This window comes from Tamandua tetradactyla, chromosome 13 (genome assembly GCF_023851605.1).
Source record: "Tamandua tetradactyla isolate mTamTet1 chromosome 13, mTamTet1.pri, whole genome shotgun sequence".
Taxonomy (NCBI): domain Eukaryota; kingdom Metazoa; phylum Chordata; class Mammalia; order Pilosa; family Myrmecophagidae; genus Tamandua; species Tamandua tetradactyla.
In genome coordinates this window covers 36,313,481-36,340,306 of record NC_135339.1, presented here as the reverse complement: position 1 = coordinate 36,340,306, position 26,826 = coordinate 36,313,481, and the positions used below count along the sequence as shown (strand labels likewise).

Genomic DNA, 26,826 nt, shown 5'->3' with positions numbered 1-26,826 from the left:
ACTCTGATAGTAGCTAAGTTATATCACTTTTCTCAGTCACACTCTCTTCGCCTGGATGAGGAAGGACTAGTGTCATGGTCAGGTTCATGTGTCAACTTGGCCAAGTGGTGGTTGGGCAAGTGCTGGCTTGTCTGTTGCGATGAGGACATATCATAGAATTAAATCATGATCATGTCAGCTGCATCCACAGCTGATTCCATTTGTAACCAGTCAAAGGGAAGTGTCTTCTGCAATGAGTGATGCTTAATCTAATCACTGAAAGCCTTTTAAGGAGGATTCAGAAGAGACCGGCTCTTCCTGTTTCGGCTGGTGAGCCTCTCCTGTGGAGTTCGTCCAGACCCTCCATCGGAATCGTCGGCTTCACAGCCTGCCCTGCGGATTTTGGACTCTGCGTTCCCGTGGTCACGTGAAACGCTTTTATAAATTTTATATTTGCGAGTGTTCCCTGTTGATTCTATTTCTCTAGAGAACCCTAACTAATACAACTAGATACCTTAGATCCTGAAGAGCCTTCAGGTTCAATGATTCAACCTTTCTAAGATTTGACTGTTAATATTTAAGACTGTAACTAACATCAATAAATATTAGAAATGACCAGAAGGGCTGTCAAATGTTCAGGCAAGCCTGCCACGTGGTTCATGTTATATGCAAACACCAGAAACCACAAAACAAAATCAACCAATCCAAGAATAAGTATTAAACTCCTATACTCCAAAATCTTGAGGAGTGAACCTGGGATGAAATGGCTTAAAGTGTTTTCTCTAATAGTTCATTTTGTTTATAAACTGAAAAAAACAAACAATTTTGATGCAGACATGTAAATAATCAACCCATAAACATCCCACTCTTTTGAGAGATTGCTCTTTCCCCCAAAATCTTTCTCTCCTGCTCCCTCCTCTACCACTCACAAACTCTGCCATCCCCCCATCTCCTGCCCCTTCCTACATATACTTTTTGTGACCTATTTTCCTTTCCCTCTCTGAGTTTGGTTTTGGTGCTGTGAGTTTGGTGGGAAGCCTGGGTGGAGAAGAGAAGATGAACATAAGAACCAAACTCACATCACCTGTACTCTTAGAACCCTATTACCTGTAGCCAGAATGAGGCCTGCAAATAACAGAGATTGAATTGCCGTTTTCTAATAGGAAGACCAATAGGAAGATTAAAAATTCCTCTGTATTCTACAAGTAAATTCTGTGAGTGGAAAAACACAGTAAAATTTCAAATGTTTCCAGACAATTTTAGAGACAGGTTATGCAAATTAACCAAAGTCTTCTGAAATTAAAAAAAAAAATTAACCACAAATGACTGGTAATTAAGTGATCTTTAGAGATATCATGCTAATTCTAAGGTCTCTTTTGGCACTAACATTATATGATTCAGAGTTTAATTTTACTGATTTAAATAACTATAGTTTTATAGTTGCTATATTTTTATTTTTATGACATACCATTGTCACAGCTAACCATATGTCAGTTGATGATAAGGTCTCAGCCTTTAATGGGGATTTTCTCAATATAATATTGCTCTTATGGGACAATATGATCTATTTTGTAATGAACCACTTTACAACAACTTTTACAGGACAATACTATTATAGGACAGTTTATAACAACCTCTTAAATGCTTAAAATATCTCTTAATTAAGCTTCTAGGATTATTAGCTGAAGCAACACTAAAACAAAGATGATATATTAAGGATTTCCTTAGTATTTTGTTCCCCATTTTATTCTTTATTATCCTTCATATAAGAATACCCCCTAAGAAGAATTGGCTAACTGCTACAAGTTATTGTACAAAAAGGAGAAGGAAGAGGGAGTGAGGAGGAATAGGAGAAGGTTGACAACCCGGCAAAACACTGAAAATGTCCTGTGTAACCTTTAGATAGTGGCCATTTTCAGGATTTTGGTTAGGATTTATCTATTATGTATCTAAATCTGTCTATGTGGTAGACAAGCTGAATTCCAGAAGGAATCCAGTACTTTAAGAAACATGCAAAATTTAATACTTCTCAAAGATATTTTGCAGATTCAAACAGCTCACAATTTAGTTACAACGCTTTTGTAGCAATATTGCCTTGAGTTTGAGATAGTGTAATTTAGCGATTCTGGAAGACTGTTAATTTGAAATCCTGTCTTTTCTCAAACTCTAGCCCATTTATCATCTATCCAGGCAAAAAATGAACTTGGAAATTTTTTTTCATGTGTACAGAATTGCAAAGTTATTCCACAGAGTGGAAAATGCCTAGCATCTTGTAAATGTACTATCGACCCCACAATTTAGCCTTTTGGCATATATGATCTTAATTTATTTTCTGATTGTTTTACACATTAATCTTTAATATCTTGCCTTTTAGATCTGTTTGTAAGATTATCAAGATGAAAGATCCCATGATAGGAGAAAGGATACAGTAAATACTTATTTTTTTTCACTGTTTTAATTAAAATAATGCAATTTATTCTTTTGCACCAGCTGGATCATTGAGTATTATTATGTGAGCTATAATTATCTTAGGCAAGTCCTTTAACCTATTTAGGAGTTGATTTCCCTATTGGATAAAAAATTTTTTAACTGTAGAGTTTAGGTTTTAGAGTAAAATAGACTGTTTTTGGTGTTGTTTAGTCCTATATTTGCCATTTACCAGAAGTATGAATTGAACTCATTATCTAACCTCTCTGCACTTCCAATTCCTCCTCTGTCATTTGAGGAGCAAGAGAACAGTTTCACCTTCCAGGGACTTTCTGAGGCAGGATGAAAACATAAATGTAAAGAATGCAGCACATTACCTGACCGACATAGTTCATGCTCAATAAATGTCAACTACTATTATATGATGTTTCTTCCAGTACTGTGTGCTAAGATTAGGATAGAAGTAAAACCTTAATTATCATGTATCTAGATCCCCAGGATCCTCAACTCTGTGGCACCACTTTGATCCCAATGTAAAGATAGAAAGACAGACAGATAGAGAGACAGAGAGAGAAAGAGAGGGAAAGATTTATAAATGGCAAACTGATTAAGAGGCAAGAGGCCACTTACAAAGAAAACAGAATAGTTTTCATAATCATTGAATTTGTGATGTTCATAACTGAGACCATAAGACAAATGACAAAGACAAATTATTTTAAGATAAATGACTAAAAAGCCTATTCTGAAATGCATGTTCAGAATTAGACACAGGATGTCATGGGTTATGGTTATGGGTTTGCACAAAGACACTGACCTGGCTTGCTGGAAGTGAAGAACAGAACACCCTGCTCACAGCTGGACTTACCTACATAAAAAAGAGAGACACTTTATAAATCCCACTACCTGCCAGGAGCACATGGGAAGTCACTAAAATGTTCTACATACATTGTTTTCTTTCTTCCCTCCTAGAGGGTAGAATCTGCTTTACTTTTACTAAGTGCTAGTGTTTAAGTGACATTTCTTTGGGTCAAATACATACTGAAATAATTAGGCAAACATTTTAGGAAAATATATTTCTGATCATTTGAGGATGATACAGAGAAAGCACTTGGCCACAAACCAATGGGTGGGAACAATGAAAACCTTACACGCATTTTACGATACAGAAGTCACAGAAGTGGACATACTATTCCTCCAAAACAGCATTTTTAGACATAAGTGTAAGACCAAACAATTCTGGTTTTTCCTGTTAAACTATATTTGCATAGCTATTAAGTTGTATCCTTGAGCCAATAACATCAAATCACTCCTGTTTCTATTTTTACCTCTATCATCATGCACAACCCTATGTACTTAAATTTATACTATCTTCAAAGTCTGGAGAGAAAACAATCAATGGGCAAGTTTAGAAGAATACTGATCATGATTTTATTGCTTCCTAATGATTTTCAAAGCCATTACTGGGATGAATTGGTTAAACCCTTTCCCCACTAATATGTCATAATATGATCCAGAACCTCTGAGAAAATCTTGTCTAGCATATTAATTTACTTCACTTCTGGAGCAGTATGCAGACATTACTTATATGGAAAAGAGCTCGAGTTTATTTTCTAAAAACCAGGGACTCTCTTAGGTATCTGCAAAGTTATTGGAAACAAAATAAAATTCCAAATTTCAAAATATTATTTGTAAACATATTTATCAGAGTGTTAGAAAAAGTCTAAAACTTGCCCAGACCAAACAAAGCCTACTGGTTATTTACTATTGACTGATAAATGAGAGGACTGTTTCTACAAAGATGAAAATCATTGATAATTTAAGAGAACAGTATTGTTCTTGCAGTTTAGAGATAATGCAGTACAGCATAGAATATGCAGCACAGCCTATGTGGAGGGTAGGGGAGCCCCCAAACCAGAGAAACCGCAAGCTGGCTATCTGGCTGGGGTCCCCCAGAGCTTCGTGAATAGCATAGGTTGGAAAAATTCAAAGACAGGTCCACTCTTCTGGTATCGACTTCCTAGATCTTCCTAGATCTGGGTGTATATATCAACCTTCAGGCATTCTGCCCCCCCCCCCCCCCCCCCCAGCAAATGTGTATAGTCAGCTCGAAAGGCACAGCTTGTGTGCTGACGTGCAAAGCCAAGTCAAAACCCCGCGCTTGGCGCTCCCTCCTAACTTTCTGGCTTGTCCAAGTCTAAATATTGACATTGCTCCTCAGGCTGAGATGTTTGATACTGCTGAACCGCTGAGGATAGAAACGTCGCAGTTAACAGTGCGATTTAATGATACATCTTTACATAGTCGTGCCTTCCCTTTCACTTTTTTTTTTGGGGGGGGGAAGCGTCGGATTCCCTTGTCTGTACATCTTTCCCCACTTCCCTACCTATGTTGTTCTCCCCGGAAGCTGAGCACAGAGACAAGGTAAGGTAATTGGCAAGCCCCTCATGGCAGCTCCTACTGTTGTCACAGCAACTCAAAACAGACTCCGTAGACACGGGGGGAGGGGGAGTGAGGTGAGGGGTGGAGGAGGGGCGCCAAACTCTGGGCTGACCGGTCAATTCTCGCGGGGCTGCAAGCGCCAAAGGTGCTAGCGTATCCCCTTTTGCAAGTCCTCGGTTTCCCCACCACTGTCCCTCGAAAGAAAAGAGCATTCTTGTAGGCGCGGCACCCCGCTCCCCGCCTTTTAAGGGTGCCTTTTGTACATTTTTCTTAGTTCCAAGTTAGGGGTGCGGCTGTGACAGCGCTCCTAGAAATTTTTTTCTGCTTGCCTTTACGTGGGGTCTGCAGCCTCGCAGAGCGGCGAATGCTCCCCCACAGTTCGGTCCCATACCTCTCTCTTTCGGGACGCTGCTGGCCGCGTGGCGCGGTCCCTGCCCCCCACATGCCAACCTCTGGGGACCGGGTGGAGGGGGCTGCGGAGCGGCTCTTGGGAGAAGTTTCATACCGTAGCGCACTCACGACACAGAACCTACCCTGAAGCCGAGCGAGACGCGAGCTCTCGGCGCCTTCAAGGGCTGGGGGGGGGGGGGGAGTGGGAGGGGGGCGCCACTCAGCAGCAGCCACGAAGGCGAGCGGTCGCGGGTGTGCGGGGCCCCTGCGCGCGGCGCGCCGCCCGCCGCCCAACTTTGCACAAAGGCAGCATGGCAGTGCCTCGCCTTGTGGGCTCTCCTAGCACCGTGGCCGCTCTTCCCGGTCCGGGGCAAGAGGGGCTCACCCGGTGCCACCCCCCAGCCCTCCTTTTCTCCTCCTGCCCCCACCCTGCTCCCAGGCGGGGCAGCGGGGCGGAACAGAGAGCCGGGCACCTAGCTCCACCGCGGTGGCTGCCGCGGCTAGCGTTGTGACGTTAGCAGCTTTCGCGGCTATTTATATCCACACGATTGGATTTCATTCATGAAACCAGGGCCTGGTGTGTCTGTGCGCTGGGGTGCGGACTGCAAAGGTGCCTCGGCTTTACGTAGACCGGGGGAGCCCACGCTCGGAGCGGCATTGTCCCGCACCAACCTGCGCAAACATGGGAGACCCAAGCCCTTCTGCCACGCTGCCCGGAGGGGAGGGTTAGGGCGATCCCTTTCCCCGTCCTCCATCCCCACCCTCCCACCCATTCCCGCACATCCGCTGGACCTTTGTCCCAGGCTCTGGAAAAGTAAGTTGGGCCACTAACCGGCTGGGCAGCATGTTTTTCTTCCCCCTAGGAGCTGACCGGCCGCGGACTCCGAGGGAGGACATTGGCTTTTGTTTCAAAACCCAGCCCAGCTGCTGACTAAGGGCTGCGTTAGCCCAGCCTCCTCCTCCCCTGGGCGGCTGCACGTGCTGGGAGGCTCCCCCTCTGGGTTACCTTCCTCTGCGACTTGGCTTATGGGCTCCCGGCTGGAGGCGTAGAGACACACCGGCTACCCCTGACCCGCGTAAAGAAGCGATTTAGAACCTCCTACAAATGGCAGAATGAGGGGATGAAATTGACTTCTGGTGGCTCAGAGTTCTTGGAAGCCCATGACAGCCCATCTCTCCTGATGAAAACTCTTCTCACTCTTTCAGGCAGACTGTGAGCTCTGACGATAGGATCACGGGTAGTTTTCATGCATTCATATAACAAATACTTCTTGAGTGCCGATGGTTTGTCAGGTACTCTGGGTAGGTGACAGTGAACACAATGAACTTGATTCCTGGCCTCAGAAAGCTTTCAGTCTACTTGCTAAAATTAATGTGCCTTAAACCCTGTCACTTCTAGCCTATAAACAGGCAATGCAGGGAGAAAGCTATGGGTTCAGCCACCTTAGGGGATTTATCCATTTAATAAATCTTTATTGAGGAGGCAGTGTACCAGTACTGAGCATATGCATATGGCTCTGATGTTTCCTTGCCCTCAGGGAGTTCTCAGGTAATGTGTTTCTGAGATATTGAAGGGTTGGGGAAAATACAGTTACAGTCTAATATAAGGGCTATTTGTATGTGTGTGTGTTATCCCCCAAAAATAGATCTGAAAAATTCCTAAAAGCAAAAATCCCTCCATCTCTCAGTTTTGTTTTTTTTTCCCCCTAGGAAACTATCTTCGGTTTCCCAGGTGGAATACTGTCCCTCCCCAGGATTCCTAGATCACTTTCAGTCAACTGGGTATTCCAAACCTTCCCCACTAGTTTATATTCTCCTCGGAGGGAAAGCCCAGCTTGGTGCTTTTGGAATTCCCCAGAGATCCCAGGACATAATGGAATTCAATGTTTTTTACAAGTAAGCCATCCTTACCACATTGCCTTTGGAAATGGAGTTATCAGACCCTAATCTGTGATATTTTGGAGAGAGGGTAATGAAAATCAAGTACAGTCTACTTTAAGAACTTCAAGACAGATACATGAGGAGGCAATCACTCACTTGACACATAACTGAGTTCCCTTAGTCTATTTAAAAACAATTCCAGTTTGGAAGGTTTGATCAATATGCGTCTTTTCAGGAACACAATTCTTGGGAAAAAGTAATTAACCCTGTTCACTCCTAGCAATCAGTTCTCATTGCAAGTCATTTGTCTTCACACTGCCCTGGAGGCTAAGAAATAGGGTAGAGAGGCAAAAGGAATGGGAACCTAGGTGTATGTCAGCCTTCATATGTGGCAAGCAGTGGGCTAGGTGCTTTGAAACACATTTTCTCATTTAATCCCCATAGCAACCGGTGAGGGAGAAGCTATTATTAGCACAACCATTTTATAGATGAGGAAACTGCAGCATTGAGAGGTAAGTAATTTTCTGAAGTTTCAACAGTTGCGTTTGCACTTGGATGGGCCTATTTGTACAGTATAATCCTGATTTTATCATTAAATTGCTTTTTAACATCTTGTGTTTCCTCAGTTTCCTCCATTTCTTCAGTTAAAAATAGAAAAGAATTAAGTGACTTCTCTTAAGCAATAGGCATTACTGGGACCAGAAATTCAACATTTCAATGAAACCCTCCCTACATTTCAAAGATTTCAGTTGGAAGGCTCACCTCTCAGCTGTCGCCCTCTAGCCCTAGGGGATGCCAAGGCTTCATAGGCCTTACAAAGGGAGTTCCTTCTAGGAGGGTAAAGAACAGATCAGTTATCTAGAAGTGATACAATTGGATGCCTAAAGGTGCGGCAGAAGGAAAGCTGTTCTGGGAACTCCTTCCAAATAAAGGCAGTCATCTGTGGAAGAAATTGCTACAATGGTGCTATGCAATCCCAAATTATACCTATAAAACTTATTCTGGGAAAGTTGGAGAAAATGCAGCAAGTATTATTGGGCTTTATTTTGCCAAAAGGAAGGGAGAGAAAAGGAACAACAGTAAATAACCCCTGGACTCACTGCCATAAATGTTTCCTAATCTTTATCTTAGCACAGAATACAACTACTGTCTGCCAAAAATACTGCTTGCTAATAAAATAATATTCACTTTTAATAAATATAAAAAATGGTACCTAGGTAAAACTTTCATTGTGTATTTAAGCACTTTTAGGTTTGTGCTGAACAAAAGTGATTTAACATTTTTTGACAGGCTTTTATGGTATATATATTTTACCAAAATTATAGGATTAAAAACATCCCATAATTAAGATGCAGAAATGTTCTATTATCATGTAAGAACTTCCTAGTGCTACCTCTTTGTCTTTATATTTCTCCCCCAACCGTTAATCTGTTCTCCTTCTCTGTAGTTTTGCTGTTTTGGGACTGTTATTTAAATGAGGTCTTACATTTTTATTTTGAGATTGACTTTTTTTTTTAATTAAGCATGATGCCCCTGGGGTCCATCCAAATTAAAGGTGTGTATCAATAGTTTATTTCTTTTTATTGGTGAGTAATATTCCATGGTATGGATGTACCGGATTTGTTCAATCATCTCTCTATTGAAGGACATTTATTTCTAGTCTTTTGCTATTACAAATATAGCCACTGTGAACATTTATCTATAAGTTTTTGCGTGAACATGAGTTTTTATTTCTTTGGGATGAATGCCAAAGATTATGATTACTGTGTTGAATGCTAAGCTTTAAAAGAAGCAGTCACCTATTTTCCAGAGTGGCTGTAGCATTTCACATTCTCACCAACAATGCAGGAGAAATCCAGTTTGTCTACATACTCACCATCAGTTGGTACTATCACTATGAATATATTTAAATTTCAGCTGTTAATTTTGTGAAGGGATAGTTCACTGTGGTTTTAACTTACATTTCCCTAATGGCTAAAGATGCTGAATATCTTTTCACGGGCTTATTTGCCATTTTACACCTTTTTGCTGAGGTGTTTATGTCTCTTGCCTGTTTTATAACTAAGATTGTTCTTTTTCTGTTGTGCTTTGAGTGTTCTTTATATATTCTAGCCTTAGAATTTTTAAATACTACTTCAAGATATCAATTTTCACTTAAATCACTTGTTCAACATTCGTATTGGCAGCAGTTTTAGGGAATATTCTCAAGCATAGTAAGTACATACAACTCGTACAGAGAGGGTTTTTCAGGCTCATAGGTTAAACAGTTGCACTTCAGCGGTCCCCAACCGACACTGTGACCCGGCACCGAGGTGCAGATCTCCTGGCCCCAGGCGCGGTGCCGACAGGTGAGGGCAACAAGGAGCCCTAGGGCTGGCCTTCTGCGCAGACGCAGATGCTCTGCCTCAGGCGCAGGGCGGGGCTCGGAGGAGCTGAGTGGGGGCCTAGCGGGTCCCCAGCCGGGAGAAGGCTCACCGGCGGCGGTGGCGGCGGTGATGGACGCCTGAGAGGAAGACAGCTTCACGCTGTTCGCCTCTTCCACCTCGGATACAGAATTTGATGCTGCCGTTGGCTATTAGGGCATTATCATGGATGATGGTCGAATTTCAGGTGGTACAGAGCAGTTTCGTGACCCGTACTACCAGAAGTTTGAAGACATGGAAGAAAATAAATTCACCTCCACGCCTATTTTTAACCGATATATTTCTGTGATAGAAGGGCATATTTAAGAAAAAAATGGCGGCTTTCACAAAATTCCGACGTGGTAAAAATGAAGTGGCTGGTGACATATCGGATGCGCAGCTCACGTCTATGGATTTCTGGCTCCCAAAGAAGTGTTTTTGCACTGCAGGACAGAAAAATGCCGGGGACTCACACAGTGATTTAGTGGCGACTTCCTTGTGCAAGCCATCTTGCATTCCAGCCTCCAGGAGGATCCAGGGTCAGCCTGGACAGCGCAGGCCAGTAGGTTGGAAACGGCTTTGGCCAATAATGACGGCAAGGACAGACTGTCCTGGAGCCCCTCGTTAATGCTAACTATTGACCAGTCAAAAAGAAAATATGACCCTCTCGAGAACTCTGCTTCTCCTGGAACACCTCCTTGTATTCAGTAAATCTACTACTCCTGTCAGAGTAAAACCTCTCCCAGGTGCTTGTGAGTCAGACTACAACCGACCCGATGATGTCAAGCATTGCACCTGGGGCCCCTTCCAGCATCAAGGTTGGTGTCTCACCCACATGGAGTAACTTACAGTCTCCAGTGGTCTCTATGTCAAATACTATAGGCAGGCTTTGCACCAATCTTCTGTGTGCTCACAGAGCTTTGGCTTAGGTAAGAGTTTCAGTCTTTTAGCCTTAATGGCCTCCCTATGTGGGATTTTTGACTGTTTGGGAATTTATGACTGATGTCATAAATCAGCTCTTGAGATTTCTGAAGCTGTTCTGCCATTGACCCAGGAAAATCAGAGCTAGTCTTGACTGCGGAATTCAACGCAGTCAGTTCTTAGGTAAAGGAAAGAGATCTCCTTTACCTAAAACTATAAGTGAAAATTAACTCCTGGTCTTGGTTTGTAGTCTTGTTGTCACTATTGGTCTTGATGTAGATTCTAGGAGAACCTTCTTTTTTTAGCATCACTTTTGAAAACTATATTTTTATAGATGGACATTTAGGCCAATCTAGTGGAGCTAATCTTGGAATTTCCATGATTACCCACTTAAAAATTGAGGCATTAGATGATGTTCTAGTTTCCCAGCTGCTAAAACAAATACTGTACAATGGGCTGACTTAATAATGGGAATTTATTGGCTCACGTTTTCAGAAGGGAGAAGGCTTGCTTCCTCCTGGAATTGGTATCTGTGGCTGGTGAGCAATCTTTGGAGCTTCTGGCTTTTCTGTCACATGACAATGCACATGGCGGTGTCTTCTTTCTCTTCCTGGTTCCATATGGCTGCTTCCTGTGGCTTCTCTATGTCCAAATTTCACTTTGTTTATAAAGGACTCTAGTAATCCAGATTAAAACCCAATTTGATTCAATTAGGCCACATTTTAACTGAAGTAACTTCTTCAAGATATACTATTTACAATGGGCCCAACCCACAGGGCCAGGGGTTGGGACCTGAACCTTCTTTTGTGTGGAGGTAGGGGGGCGGGTAGAGGGTTGGGGCATGATTCAATCCCTAACAGATGCTGTCTGCTTTCCAGTTGTTAGTGCTCTGAAGGCAAAATACTTTCTACATTGGAATTCCTGTTTTACTGGGCACCAATGAATGTGTGCTATGTGCTGGAAATAGATGAGATTTCTTATAGCACGTTAAGTGTAATTGTGCAAGTTTGCAGAAAATCCTTTCTGTATGGGTCTATTCATTAGGTTTTCTTTTGGGGTAGGGGTTTCCTAAAAATGTGATACTGTAAGCCGTGGAATTCTAACTGAATTCTTGTCAAAATCTCTGCTACCAAGATAGTGGGCCACTGGTCTAGATCAGCATGAAAAAAGAGGAGAAAGCAAACAATTTTAATGGTCATCTGTCAGGCTTTGGCTGAGTAAAATGTTTAGTATGACATTACTAATTAGAGAATATGTGTTGTACTTCTAGGAAGAAGAAAAACAGTAGTTTCATTTGTTTCGCATTTGATTTAATGCGAATCTGATTTTTTTAAGTAAAAAGATTCTGTACTAGAAGATGCTTGTCAACATTTGAAAAGGACATTTGCTTCAGGAATAGCTTTCACCTAAAAGCTAGAAGTAAAAATTAACTCCTGGTCTTAGTCTGCAGTCCTATTATCACTATTGGTCCTATTTCTAATATTATAAAAGGTGTTAATGCTAGATTTCGACTTTATCTAATAAAAAAAATTACAAGATTTATATGTCATAGCATGTTTAAGGCTGTCATACTTGACTGTTTCATAGAATAAATACAAAACTGTGTTCTTTACTAAATAAATAGGAAAACCAAACAAGAGAAGGAAAACAGAGTTGTATTCTGGACATTCCACATACTAACCATGCAATTCTGTGGTAGTTCCTTAACTCACTCTACCTCAATAAAATAGGGGCAGGAATAAGAACTTTCTAAACAGTTGCTAAGAGGAGTAAATGAAATAATGCATGTGAAAATGTCTTGTAAAATGTAAAGTTCTGTATACAATGGTAATTGTAAAACTGTGCTCCATAGGAGCTCATATTAACTTACTGTGCATTATGGATGATTATTTGATTTGGGGCTACCAAAGAATAATAATATAGGAACTTTATAATTCCCTCAATTGTTTTTGCCAATTACTGATTGTAAGCATTATAAATAATAACCTCCAATTTTATATGGTACATAGTTTAACATTTGAGGTTTGCGTTTTTTGTTCTGCCATTGACTTTGCACTGCTTGGCACCATCTGTAGAAGTGAGCTAAACCACATGGAGAGAATAGAAAAATAAATGAACTACACATATACATGGTCCATTTCAGAAAAATAATTTACCTATCTTCCTATCTCATTTTTCTGCTTACCTAATTTGATGGTTATATTCTGGTGTCAGCTTGGCCGAGTGATTATGCCCAGTTGTCTGAACAGGCAAGCACTGGCCTGACTGCTGCTACAAGGATATTTCATGGCCGGATTGTAGACTGGAAGGCTGGTGTATGAAATCATCAGTCTGTGGCTGATTACATTTGTGATCAACCACAGTGTGTCTCCCCCAACAAGATAATCCAATCGGTTGGAAGTTTTTAAGGAAGAAGAGAGACTCTTTCACTACTATTTCAGCCAGCGAGACTCTTCTGTGGAGTTTGTCCAGAACCTACATTGGATATGCCAGCTTCACAGTCTGCCCTGTGGATTTTGGATTCTTCCATTCCCATGGTTGCATGAGACAACTTTATAAATCTCATATTTACAGATCTCTCCCTGTTGGTTCTGTTTCTCTAGAGAACCCTGATGAACACAGCTTGGTCTCAGGAATGGTTCTTGAGAAACAGAATCTTAAAATTGGGTTTTTACAATTGATTTTCTATTCTGACTAGACTCAGAGGCACTAATGGCCCTGTTTGCAATATCAAGATGGCACCAACAGTCCATGGGGTGAGTTGGCAAAAGAGATACTCTAAATACCACATTAGATTCTGCTAATGGTTTGCTTATATGAGGCAAGGCTCTGGGTGAGAATGTTTTGACACCTTTATGGAGTTTTGTGGAATTATGAGATATAATGATTTTTTCCAGTTGTTAGATACCTTGGATATAGTGTTGAGGGAAAAGGATGAGCTGAAGGCTTCAAATTTGCACCTTAAGCACTGTGTGAACGATGTAAAAGTTTACATGTGTACCCAGAAAGAAAATCTTATTTCTGGTGGTCTTAGACTTGAGATCTTTGAAAACCAGACTCAAAGCCTCATTGTGTGAGGAGGAGATTTACAACCTGAACTAAAATCTCAACCTTGTAGGGTGTGTGTTATTAAAGTAAGGGCTTTGATTGTAAAAGAATGGGATCCTGACACATGGGATGGAGATATATGGATTGATAATGATGGTGATGAGAAGACGTGATCCCTGGAATCTGCTGAGCCTTTGCTAGATAGATCTGGGATGGAGATATATGGCTTGATAATGATGATGATGGGAAGACGAGATCCCTGGAATCTGCTGAGCCTTTGATAGATAGACCTGTAATGGACTGCCCTGAAGAAAGAGCTTCTGGACTTCCAGCCTGTCTTGAGGATACAGCTTCCTGGTCTCCAGTCTCCCCAGACAAGCCTGCCATCTAAAGTCTACTTAATGAGATTAACCCCTCAGTGCTTGCTAACCCTGTAACCACCTCCCCTGGAGAAACAGCCCTCACTCCTCTGTCTGGAGCAACTAATCCTGTTTCACCAGATGAAACTGCAACAGAATACCCTGATGTAACTGGCTTGAAAAACACTTCTATTTATTTTCATGACCCACCTCCACCACCTCTCTTTTCTTCAAGACTTATCACTTGATTAAGTCCCAAAAGGCTGAAAGGTGAGGTATAAAGTGTGACCCATGAGGAGGTATGCTATACTCCAAAAGAACTGCATGAGTTTTCCAATGTCTGTAGACAGAAATCAGGGGAGTACGTGTGGGAAGGGATATTAAGGGTGTGGGATAATGGTAGAAGGAATATAAATTGGATCAACCTATCAATTTTATTGATATGGGCTCACTGAGCAGAAATTCTGCATTCAGTATTGTAGCTCAAGGGGTTAGAAAGGGTGTTAATAGTTTGTTTGGATGGTTGGCTGAAACATGGATCCAAAGTTGGCCGACATTATCTGAGGTCGAAAGCCAAAACTGCCTTGGTTATAATATAGATGAGGGGATCCAGAGGCTTAGACAGATTGGCATGTTATAGTGGATTTATCATGGAAGCCCTCTTCACACATCCCAGGGATGTTCAGAGGACACATCTTTCCCCAGATCCTTGAGAAATAAATTTGTGAGGCTAGCTCCATCATCCCTGAAGACCTCTGTGGTTGACCTTCTCTGTATGTCAGATATTACTGTGGGAACTGCTGTCACTGAGCTGGAATCTTTAAACACAATGGGGAATGATTGGATCCTGAGTTGGCAGAAGCCATGTGACAGTCAATCACCATAGACAAGGTGGGCATGGCCACCATAATGGACAGCAGACGCAAAGCAGCAGTAAAAATAATCTGACTTGCTGAGACTTGTGGCATTGGTCTACTATCCCAAAATAGTGGTCTTACCATAATAGCTGTCATTCCACGAATCAGTGAACTAATTTGGGGATTCTGCCAGTTGCTAAGTATGTCGATTCCAATTATACATTCTGGAACTAGGGAAATAACCACAGAATGGGTCCAGAGACTCACTGAACCCACTGTGAGAAAGATCTGTGCTAAAAACTCCATCTATCGCCTGACCTCCACAAGCCCCTCCTCTGATTTGTGGACCAAAGTGACATTTTGGGTCTTCTGGAATTAGTGTCTCTTCAGAGCCACTAAATCAACACATTGTTGGTACCTAGTATGCAGCTTTTGATCTGGCAAATGTTTTTTTTTTCTCAATAGCTGTCAGTTAAGACCACCAGAAATAGTTTGCATTCAACTGGCAAGGCCAGCAGATTACCTATCCCTACCTAGGAAAATAGTGAATCAGAAGCAATACCACTGGCTAGTAGATCATGGGGTACCTAGAAGCAAAATATGTGTGCAGTCTACTAAATTCATGTTTGAGCTGTATAAGCAGAAGTATTGTAGATCAAGTGAACAGAAGTCTAACTTGAATTACACAAAGAAAGAGTCATGGCTTGAGACAGTTTACAGACCCAGAGCCCCTTGAGTAAGGGAGGGCTGGGTTCCCTTAAGGAAGGCCACTGCCTAAAATTTATATTGCTAACCTTCGCCCCCAGCCTTCCCCAAGGAGATCCACAGCCTTTTACCAGGTGACTTTGCACTGGGTAAAAGAAAATGATCAGATTTTTGGGGGCTTATTGGACACTGGCTCTGAAGAGACACTAATTCCAGGAGACCCAAAATGTCACTTTGGTCCATAAATCAGAGTAGGGGCTTATGTAGGTCAGGCGATAGATGGAGTTTTTAGCACAGGTCTTTCTCACAGTGGGTCCAGTGGGTCTCTGGACCCATTCTGTGGTTATTTCCCTAGTTCCAGAATGTATAATTGGAATCGACATACTTAGCAACTGGCAGAATCCCCAAATTAGTTCACTGATTTGTGGAATGAGGGCTATTATCGTAGGAAAGGCCAAGTGGAAGCCACTAGAACTATCCCTACTAGCAAAATAGTGAATCAGAAGCAATACCATATTCCTGGAGGAATTGCAGAGATTAGTGCCACTGTTAAGGACTTGAAGAATGCAGGGGTGGTGACTCCTACCACATTCCTATTCAACTCTCCTATTTGGCCTGTGCATAAAACAGATCGGACTTGGAGGATGACAGTGGATTATCATAAATTTAACCAGGTAGTGAGATCAATGCAGCTGTTGTTCCAGATGTGGTATCATTGCTTGAGCAAATCAACACATTGTTGTACCTAGTATGCAGCTTTTGATCTGGCAAATGTTTTTTTTTTCTCAAAAGGTGTCAGTTAAGACCACCAGAAACAGTTTGCATTCAACTGGAAAGGCCAGCAGATTACCTGCCCTGTCCTGCCTGAGGGGTATATTACTTCTCCCACCTATGTCACAATCTTGTTTGCAGAAACCTTGAACATTTCCCCCTCCTACAAGACATCATAGTGGTCTATTATATTGATGATAACATGCTGATTGGACCTAGTGAGCAAGAAGTGGCAACTACTATAGACTTATTTGCTTGTCAGGGTATGGGAGATAAACTCAACAAAAATACAGGAGCCTTCCACTTCAGTGAAATTTCTAGGTGTCCAGTGGTGTGGGGCATATTGAGATATCCCTTCTAAGGTGATCTAGCCCCTCCTATGACCAAAAAAGAGGCACAATACCTAATTGGCCCCTTTGGATTTTGGAGACAACATATTCCTCATTTGGGTGTGCTACTTCAGCCCATTTACTGAGTGACCAGGAAAGCTGCTAGTTTTTTTTTTTTTTTCTTTACATGGGCAGGCACCAGGAATCGAACCCAGATCCTCTGACATGGCAGACAAGCGTTCTTGCCTGCTGAGCCACAGTGGCCTGCCCAAAGCTGCTAGTTTTGAGTGGGGATCAAAACAAGAGGAACCTCTGCAACATGTCCAGGATGCTGTGCAAACTGCTCTACCACTTTGGCCATGTGATCTAGCAGATTCAATGCTGCTGGAGGTGTCAGTGCCAAATAGGGATGCTGCATGGAGCCTTTGGCAGGCCCCTATAGGAGAATCACAATGCAGATCCTTAAGATTTTGGAGCAAAGCTTTACCATCCACTGCAGATAAGTACTCTCATTTTTTTTTTTTTTTAAACATGGGCAGGCACTGGGAAACGAACCCGGGTCTCCGGCATGACAGGCAAGAACTCTGCCTGCTGAGCCACTGTGGCCCACCCAGTACTCTCCTTTTGAGAAACAGCTTTTAGCTTACTACTGGGTCTTAGTAGAGACTGAACGCTTCACCATGGGCCACCAAGTTACCATGAGACCTGATTTGCCTATCATGAGCTGGGTGTTGTCTGACCCAAGTCATAAAGTTGGGCATGCAGAGCAGCACTCCGTCATAAAATGGAAATGGTATATGAGAGATAGCCTTGAGCAGGTCCTGAAGGCATAAGTGGGTTACTCAAGCAAGTGGTGCAAATACCCATGGCCCCAAATCCTGCCTCATTACCTTCTCTTTCCCAAACTAGAGCTATGGCCTCTTGGGGAGTTCCTTACAGTCGTTTGACTGAGGAAGAGAAAACTCGGGCTTGGTTTACAGATGGTTCAGTGCAATATGCAGGGATCACCTGGAAGTGGACAGCTACAGTACCACAACCCCATTCTGGGATGCCCGTAAAGGACAGTGGTAAGGGGCAATACTTCCAGTGGGCAGAACTTTGAGCAGTGCACCTGATTGTTCATTTTGCTTGGAAGGAGAACTGGCCAGAGGTGCGTTTGTATATTGACTCATGGGCTGTTGTTAATGATTTGGCTGGATAGTCAGAGATTTAGAAGGGGCATGATTGGAAAATTGGTGAGAAAGAGGTCTGGGGAAGAGGTATGTGGATAGACCTTTCTGAGCGGGCAAAGAACATGAAGATATTTGTGTCCTATGTGAATGTTCACCAGAAGGTGACTTCAGCAGAGGAAGGTTTTAATAATCAAGTGGATAAGATGACCCATACTGTGGATACAGGTTATCCTCTTTCCTCAGCCATACCTGCCATTGCCCAATGAGCTCATGAACAAAGTGGGCATGGTGGTGGGGATAAAGGTTGTGCATGGGCTCAGCAACATGGACTTCCACTCATCAAGGCCAACTTGGCTATGGCCACTGCAGAGTGCCCAATCTGCCAGCAGCAGAGACCCACACTCACTCCCCAATATGGTACCATCCCCCAAGGTGATCAGCCTGCTACCTGGTGGCATTTTGATTACATTGGACCATTTTCATCATGAAAGGGGCTGTGATTTGTTCTAACTGGAATAGACACATACTCCGGACAGGGTTTGCTTTCCCTGTGTACAATACTTCCACAAAATACTACCATCCATGGACTTATAGAATGCCTAATCCACCATCATGGTATTCCACACAGCATTGCTTCTGATGGAGCAACCCACTTCACAGCAAATGAAATGCAGGAATGGGCACATGCTCGTGGAATTCTCTGGCCTTACTAAGCTCCCCCTCATCCAGAGGCAGCTGGGTTGACAGACAGTGGAATGACCTTTTAAAGATCCAATTACAGTGCCAACTTGGTGGCAATACCTTGCAGGGACGGGGCACTGTTCTCCAGGAGGCTGTGTATGCTTTGAATTAGTGTCCACTCTATGGTGCTGCTTCTCCTATAGCCAGGATTCATAGGTTCAGGAATCAAGGGGTGGAAATGGGAGTGGCACCACTCACTGTCACCCCTAGTGATCCCTTAGGAAAATTTTTGCTTCTTGTCCCTGAAACTTTAAGGTCTGCTGGTTTACATGTCTTAATTCCAAAAGGAGGAGTGTTCCTTTTAGGAGACACAACAAAAATTCCATTGAACTGGAAATTAAGACTACCACCTGACCTCTTTGGGCTTCTTATGCCATTGAATCATCATGCACAAAAGGGGACATGGGATGATTGATTCTGACTATCAAGGGGAAATAGGACTGCAACTACACAGTGGAGATAAAGAAGAATTTTCCTGGAATACAGAAGATCCCCTAGGGCATCTCTTAGTACTACCATGCTCTGTCCTTAAAGTCAATGGAAAACTGCAACAACCCAATCCAGGCAGGACTACCAATGGCCCAGAAATTTCAGAAATGAAGGCCTGGGTCACCTCACCTGGCAAAGAACCACAGCCAGCTGAGGCGCTTACTGAGGATAAAGGAAATATGGGATGGATAGTAGAAGAAGTTAGTGTTAAATATAAACTATGACCATGTGACAAGTTACAGAAATGAGGACTGTGATTGTATGAATATTTCCTCCCTGTTTTGTTATGAGTTTGTATGCATTTGTACATAAGCAAATATCTTGTTTTCCTCTTATCATATGACATAGGTTGTATTGTTCATGGTATAGTATTTAAGAGATAGGATATGAAATTTAAGAGTGAATTTTACCTAAGGATTTGCACTCTATTCTGGAGAGATGTAGTACATTTCTGGGTGTATGCAGGATGGTTGAGTATTGTTAGTTGAAACATATGTCTGTTATTGTGTTCTGTTTGGAAATTAAGTATGTTTCAAGGTAATGTGTTTGGCTGCTGAGTTGACAAGGGGTGGACTGTGATGGTTAGGTTCTGGTGTCAACTTGGCTGTGTGATTATGCCCAGTTGTTTGGTCAGGCAAACACTGGCCTGACTGTTGCTGCAAGGATATTTTGTGACTGGTTGATAAACTGGAAGGCTGGTATATTAAATTATGAGTCAGTTGATTGTATCTATGATCGATTACATCTGCAGTCAACTAAGGCATGTAACCCACCACAAGATAATCCAATCAGTCAAAGACTTTTAAGGAAGAAGAGAAACTCTTTCACTTCTTCTTTAGCCAGCGAGCCTCTCCTGTGAGTTCTTCCAAACCCTTCATTGGAGCCACCAGCTTCGTAGCCTGCCCTGTGAATTTTGGACTCTTCCATTCCCAGGTTGCATGAGACACCTTTATAAATCTCTATTTACACATCTCTCCTGTTGGTTCGATTTCTCTAGCGAACCCTGACTAGCATAACTAACATCTTTAATATACATGCCATTTAATCTTCACCATTATATTTATAATTATTACCTCATCTTGAGAGTTAGGAAATGAAGTCTCCCAGAGGGTAAGTGATTTGTTCTATGTTGGCAGAGGAGAAACCAGAATTCTAACCCATATCTGAACATGTGTAAGTAAATATTCTGAAGGAATTTAATTACACTGAATACACTAACTTGTGTATAGCTGACATTAAAAAATATTTTTGTTAAGATATCTTCACGTACCATACATCCATCTAAAGTATCAATGAGTGGCTTACAATATCATTACATAGTTAGGTATTCATCACCATGATCATTTTTAGGACATTTACATCACTCTAGGAAAAGAAATAAAAAGAAAAAAGAAAAGAAAAAAAAGACCCCATACAGCCCACATGCCTTATCTCTCCCTCCCATATAGATAATATTTTAAAAGGAATAAGGATTTTTTAGAAATAACAATTCCCTGCAATGAGACCTACCAATCAGTCCCCAGAAGAAAGCTGAATTGTGAGGCTTTTCCATATTTGGCACCACTCCTTCTTCCATAAAGTTTCCTTATCTAGAAAGCTTAGAGGACCTGATTTCTTACACTGAAGTCAAGGACATCTGTTTCTGTGCACACAGTTTCAGTCTCTCCTTAGCTCTGTAATTATTTATATTTACTTAGTATTCCACATAGCCTAAATTTACATCTTGGTAAACTCCCCTGTATGGACAACTGTTTAACTGTATCACATGTGAGCAACACAAGCAGTTAAACACCTCAGGATCACTGTTGAAAGGGCATAATCTCTTATCTTGTGAATACAAGCTCATGACTTCTGGGATCAGGGACAAAGTCTCATTTCCTATTACAGCATCAATTTTAGAGAAGCCTGAAGGTTTGGTGAGAGGTATTGGAAATAAGAGATACTAGTATGCATGAATAAGTAATAGGCACCAAGATCACTGCTTGACTTTTTAATCTGTTATAATACTAGTTAATATTTAATGAGCACTCCCTATGTGTTGAGGATGGTGCCAAGTGCATTTATACTCACACTCATTAAATCTTCCTAATGACTTTTCGAAGGAGGTAGCACTATCGTCCCCATTTGATAGATGAGGAAGCTGAGGATCAGAAAGGTCAAGTCATTTATTTGCCAGACGTCAAATGCTTAGGTAAGTATTATTTATCTTAAAGTAGGAACTCCTAAAAGAGAAGATTCTACTTTCATATAGTTAGCACTTTATATTTATAATTTCTTATTCATTCAGTGAAGATAATTCTGACAATAATGTCTGACATCACACTCTGTATACAGACTTATAGGCTATAGCTACTCTCGAAATTGAATATCGACTCTGGTTGTCTAATATTTTATATTTTAAAAAAGTTCAGATAGCTTAAAGGGCAGATAGAATTAAAGAGATCTGATTTTTATGAGGTAACGACTTCAGGATCCTCAGGGTCCTTGACGAGATGGCCAATACTTGTGGATTAACAATTCATAGAAAACTCATGCTTTATGGGAAAAGATAAACTTTCATCTCTAGTTTATTCCTTGGTATTTCTTTAAGAAATTAAATTCTTTCTTCATTTTGTAGTGAAAGAAAGAGGGTACTACAGTGCTTTCATCTTGTGCCTACAATGTCAGCCTGAAGAGAATAGAAGGGAATGCTATGCAGAAAAATACACAGCCAATTTTAACTTATTATTTTGAAATTTGATTTAAATATGTGTGTAATGTGGGTAAGGTAGTGTGCCAATTTGAACCTGTGGTGTACCCCAGAAAAGCTATATCCTTTAATCCTCATTCAGTATTGATGGGTGGAAGCTTTTTGATTACCCGTGGAGATGTGACCCACACAACGGCGGGTGGTAACTTTTGATCAGATGGTTTCTATGGAGTTGTGTCTCCACCCATTCATGGTGGTTGCTTCTTGGAGCCCTTTAAGAGGGAACCATTTTGGAAAAAGCTTTAGAGCCCACGTAGTCAGAGACCTTTGGAGATGAAGAAGGAAAACGTCCCCCAGGGAGCTGTATGAAATAAGAAGCTGGGAGAGAAAGCTAGCAGACTTCAACAACGTGCCCTTCCAGTTGAGAGAAGAACCCTGAACGTCATTGGCCTTCTTGAATCGAGGAAAAACCCTGGATGCCCTAGACTGGACATTTCTGTAGCCTTGCTTTAATTTGGACATTTTCACAGCCTTAGAACATGTGACTTTTCAACCTAATAAATTCCCCTTTTTAAAAGCCATTCTGTTTCTGGTATATTGCATTCTGGCAGCTTGCAAACTAGAACAGGAAATGAGTTAGGCTTCTAATGTATCATTACCAGTTATTCAGGTAAAGAATATTTCTTGATGTCAAATGTAATAAGAACTCAAGCCTAACTATTATCAACTCCTGTGGGAGAATTTCCTTGGGCAAATCAGTGCACTTCTCTCAGGGCTCAGTTTCCTCATCTGTAAAATGAAATTGCTCAGACTGGATGAAAGAGTTTACAGCAGTCTAGTGTTTCACAATGATTAAAGTTTGGCTGCAACCCCAGTGCTCAGAGAGGATGGAGTCTAGCTCCAATGTTTGGGGAGAGTATAGCCACCACCCCAATCTTGGAAAGGTTGAACCTACTCTCCAATTTTCCTTCAGAATGTGGATGCCACTTCAGTATTCAGAGAGAGTAGGACATGGACCCTGGTGTTCAGAGAGCAGGCTGTTTCCCTAGTGCTTAGAAAGAGTGGGCTGCCACTCCAGCAGGCCCAGAAAACACAACATTGCTCCACAGGTGACTCTAAGACTTTAAAATCAAGTGGTGTTTGCCCTGCCGTGTTTTGGACTTGCTTGGAAGCAAAGACCCTTGTTTTCCTTCCAATTTCTCCCTTCTGTAGTGGGAATGTGTATGTCCTATACTTAGCCCACCATTGTGTTTTTGAAGCAGAAGAGTTGTTTTTTCTATGTATCACTGGTCCACAGATAGAGAGGAATTTGCCCCAGGATGGACCACAGCTATAATTGATTTTGATGAGTCTTTGGACTTAGAGTTGTTACTTAAGTGTCTTAAGGCTTTTGGGATGTTGTGAGGGAAAGAATGTATTTTGTATGTGGGAAGAACATTTCTTTTTGAGTTCCAGAGAGCAGACTGTAGTAGGTTGAATTATGTACCCCAACAAACACACATTCTTCATCTTAATCTGCATCCTTGTAGATGTGAACCCATTTTAAACAGGATCTCTGAAAATGTTATTTTTAGCTAAGGTGTGGCCAACTGAATCAGGGTGGGTCTTTTTTTTTAGTGCAATTTTATTGAAATATATTATATATTCACATACCATATAATTATCCAAAGTGTATAATCAGTGGTTCACAGTATCATCATATAGCTGTGCATTTATCATCACAATCGATTTTTATTACTCCAAAAAAAGTAAAAGTGAGAATAAAAATAAAAGTAAAAAGAACACCCAAAACATCCCATCCATCTCATCCCCCTCTATTATTATTTTTTGTATTCATTTTCTTATTCATCTGTCCATAACACTGAGTAAAGGGAGTATCAGTCACAAGATTTTCGCCATCACATGGTCATACTATAAAAGCTCTATGGTTATACAATCATCTTTAAGAATCTAGGCTACTTGATTAGCTCAGCAGTTTCAGGTATTTCCTTGTAGCTACTTCAATACACCAAAAACTGAAAAGGGATATCTATATACTGCATAAGAATAATCTCCAGATTAACCTCTCTACTATTTGAAATCTCTCAGCCACTGAAACCTTATTTCATTTCATTTTTCTTCCTCCTCTTGGTCAAGAAGGCTTTCTCAACCCTACAAAGCCAGGGCCAGGCTCGTCCCCAGGAGTCAGGCCCCACTTTGCCATGGAGATTTAAACCCTTGGGAGTCATGTCTCATGTAAGAGGAAGGGCAGTGAGTTCACCTGTGGAGTTGGCTTAGAGAGGTCACATCTGAGCAAGAAAAGAGGTTTTCTGGGGGTGACTCTTAGGCATAATCATAAGTAGGTTTAGCTTCTCCTTTGCAGGAATAAGTTTCATAAGGGTTAGCTCCAAGATTGAGGGTCTGGCCCATCAAATTGGCAGTCCCTAATGCTTGCAAGAATATCAGATCTTTCCCAGGTGGGGAAGTTTAATATTTCCACCTTTTTCCCCAGTCTCTCAAGGGAACTTTGAAAATACTTTTCTGTCTTCTGCCCAGATTATTACCCTAGGACATATTGGGGTATCACACCAACCTATACAAACTAACAAGATCTCACTCCCTAGTCAAGGTTCCGTGTATTATGGTGTTTGAATAAGCTGACCATACAAGTTAAATTAGATAGTGTGCTACTGAAAATATAAATTTTGCACCAAATGAACATTTCTTCCTTTCGTCTCACACAGAGGTTGAAGTTTTAAAATACAGTCAATGTTGTCATCCTTTACCCTTTAGTCTTATTTACCTTAGTTCTAACCAGATCAGCCTCATTCATATCTCTAATTGAAGTTGATCTCTTTTTTCAGCTTTTTAAAACAATTGCTGTTTGGGGTAATGCTGACTCTGATAGCTGCAGAGCTCTAGCTCTGAGTCTCAGGTGTCATGCAGGTACTGGAAGTTCCAGGGGCCCACCAGGTAATACACAAACTGCTCAGCATCCCAGAATTTAGAAATAACAGTTACAACTTTGGAATAGATGTGACTGCTGTAAGAGTTTACAATCTAGGAGCCTTTAAATAGTCCCCTGATAAACTATGCTCTCAAATTCAATTCTTGGGAGTTTGCTTATTACAGTGAGTCCATATTAGTGAGGCATTGTATCTGTCTTTTCATTTCTGGCTTATTTCACTCAACGAAATGTCCTCAGGTTTCATTCACCTTGTTTCATGCCTTACAGCTTCATTCCTTCTTGTAGCCACTCAGTATCCCATTGTATATGTACGCCACAGTTCACCCTCTAGTTCACCAGTCAGCGTACCTTTAGGCCACCTCTATCCTTTGCAAATCGGTAACACTGCCGCCATGAACACAAGTGTGCAGATGTCCATTCCTGTCCCTGCTCTCAGTTCCTCCAAATATGCACCCAACAACAGGGTTGCAGGATCATACAGCAACCCCACACCGAGCCTCCTGTGGAACCACCACACTGCCCTTCAGAGGGGCTGCACTATTCTTCTTCCCTACCAAAGGTGGTTAGGTACATTTCTCTCTCCACATTTTCTCCACCACTTGTATCTCTCTGTTCATTTTTAATCAGTTTTATTCACTCTATACAATCCAATCTAAGTAAATAATCAGTGGTTCCCAGTATAATCATACAGCCATACATTCACCACCACAATCTACATGAGGAATTTCCATTTCTCCTGCAAAGAAAGAAGAGGAAAAAAAAAACCAATATAAAACAAATAAGATAAAATAAAATAAATAGGAGAAACACCACTACCAAGAATCCCATACTTCTTCCCCATATCCCCCTCTTACTGACATTTAGCTTTGGCATACTGCCTTTTTTACATTCAATGGAAGCATATTACCGTGTTACTGTTAATATAGACTCGACTTTACATTGATTGAATTTCTTTCCATATACCATCCCATTTTCAACACCTTGTTAACATTAATTTGTTCTCCCTCATGCAAAAGCTTTCTTATATTTCTACATTTAATCACCATCATTGTCCACTCTAGTCTTCACTTAGTTATATCTTCCCAGTCTTTACCCTCTATCTTTCCTTCTGGTGTCATACATGCCCCTAGCCCTCCTTCCTCAGTCATGCTCACAATCACCTTCATTCAGTATACTTACAATATTGTGTTACTATCAGTATTATGCTATCCATTTCTGGATCTTTACAATCAATCCTATTGAACATTTGTGTTCCTCCAGAATCAAATGCTCCACCCTCTTTTTATCTCCTGATAACCTGTTCTCAATTTTAACTCTCAAAGTTTGCTTATTAATGTTAGTTCATATTAGTGAAGTCAGAGTAGGTCTTAATCCATATTACCTGATGTCTTATAAAGAGAACCTGGAAATCATAGAAACCTGAAAGGAGAGGATATTATCATGTGCTGGGAGGCAGGGATACAAACCAAGGAACCCCAAGGATTGTTGGGAGCCAGGACTGGCATATTACATACTCTGAGAGAAAGCAAGCCTTGATATCTTGATATCTTGATTTTGGAATTCTTCTAGCCACAGAACTATAATTGCTTGTTGTGTGAGCCAATCTATTATATGGTATTTGCCAAAGCAGTCTGGTAAACTAAGATAATTAGTTACTGATGGTCTTATTTGGCTTGGGTTTAGGGTTGTCAGATAAAAAACAGAACACAGTTACATTTGAATGTCCCATGCAATATTTGGGGCATACCTATATGAAAAAAAATCACTTTGTTTGTCTGAAACTAAAATATAAATGTATGACCTTTTTAATCTGCTAAATATGGAAACCTACTTGGGTTGGAAAGGGTGAGGAGGGAGGGGAGAAAAGTTAGATGGAAGGAAACTTGACAAAAACAGTTTTGGAATGATTAAAGTAGTGAATTTACTGACAAATAGAAGGATATGAAATAATTTAAATGGTATTTCTTGAAGTATGATCTGTTGGACTAGCCCTGAGTGAAACTGAATAAAAGTGTTTAATGGTCAAGTAAGTTTGTGAGATACTTTGTATTTCATCTTCTTAAAAAAAGTTACATTTCTTATTCTAAGACTTCTCAGGGCAAATATATGTGAAAATTGTGTATTTTTTTTCAAAAGAAGAAAATAGTCTGTTAGGCTGCTCATCTGTACTTGACTAGGGAATCCTCTGTTATAGTCTTTTAATGCCTTTTAACAATCCAGTGTTCCACTGAGCACACTTTATGAACATCTGAATAATAATATAAAAACAGTATACTAGAT

At 41.2% G+C, this 26,826-nt stretch overlaps 1 protein-coding gene across 5 annotated transcripts in view; it reads right to left on the bottom strand.

Annotated features, from left to right (window-relative positions):
• RHOBTB1 (Rho related BTB domain containing 1) overlaps nt 1-6,195 on the bottom strand; it is a 66,703-nt gene extending 60,508 nt beyond the window's left edge. For 3 of the 5 annotated variants that reach the window (XR_013161577.1, XM_077125218.1, XM_077125222.1), the window contains exons 1-2: nt 6,068-6,195; nt 3,221-3,271 (exon numbers count right to left, since the gene is read on the bottom strand). The gene's annotated coding sequence lies outside the window, so the exon portion shown is untranslated. Of the gene's footprint in view, nt 1-3,220; nt 3,272-5,378; nt 5,432-6,067 lie in introns of those variants that run through there. The other 2 variants (XM_077125219.1, XM_077125220.1) reach the window with 2 other exon arrangements.
• Between the last annotated feature and the right edge of the window lie 20,631 nt (nt 6,196-26,826).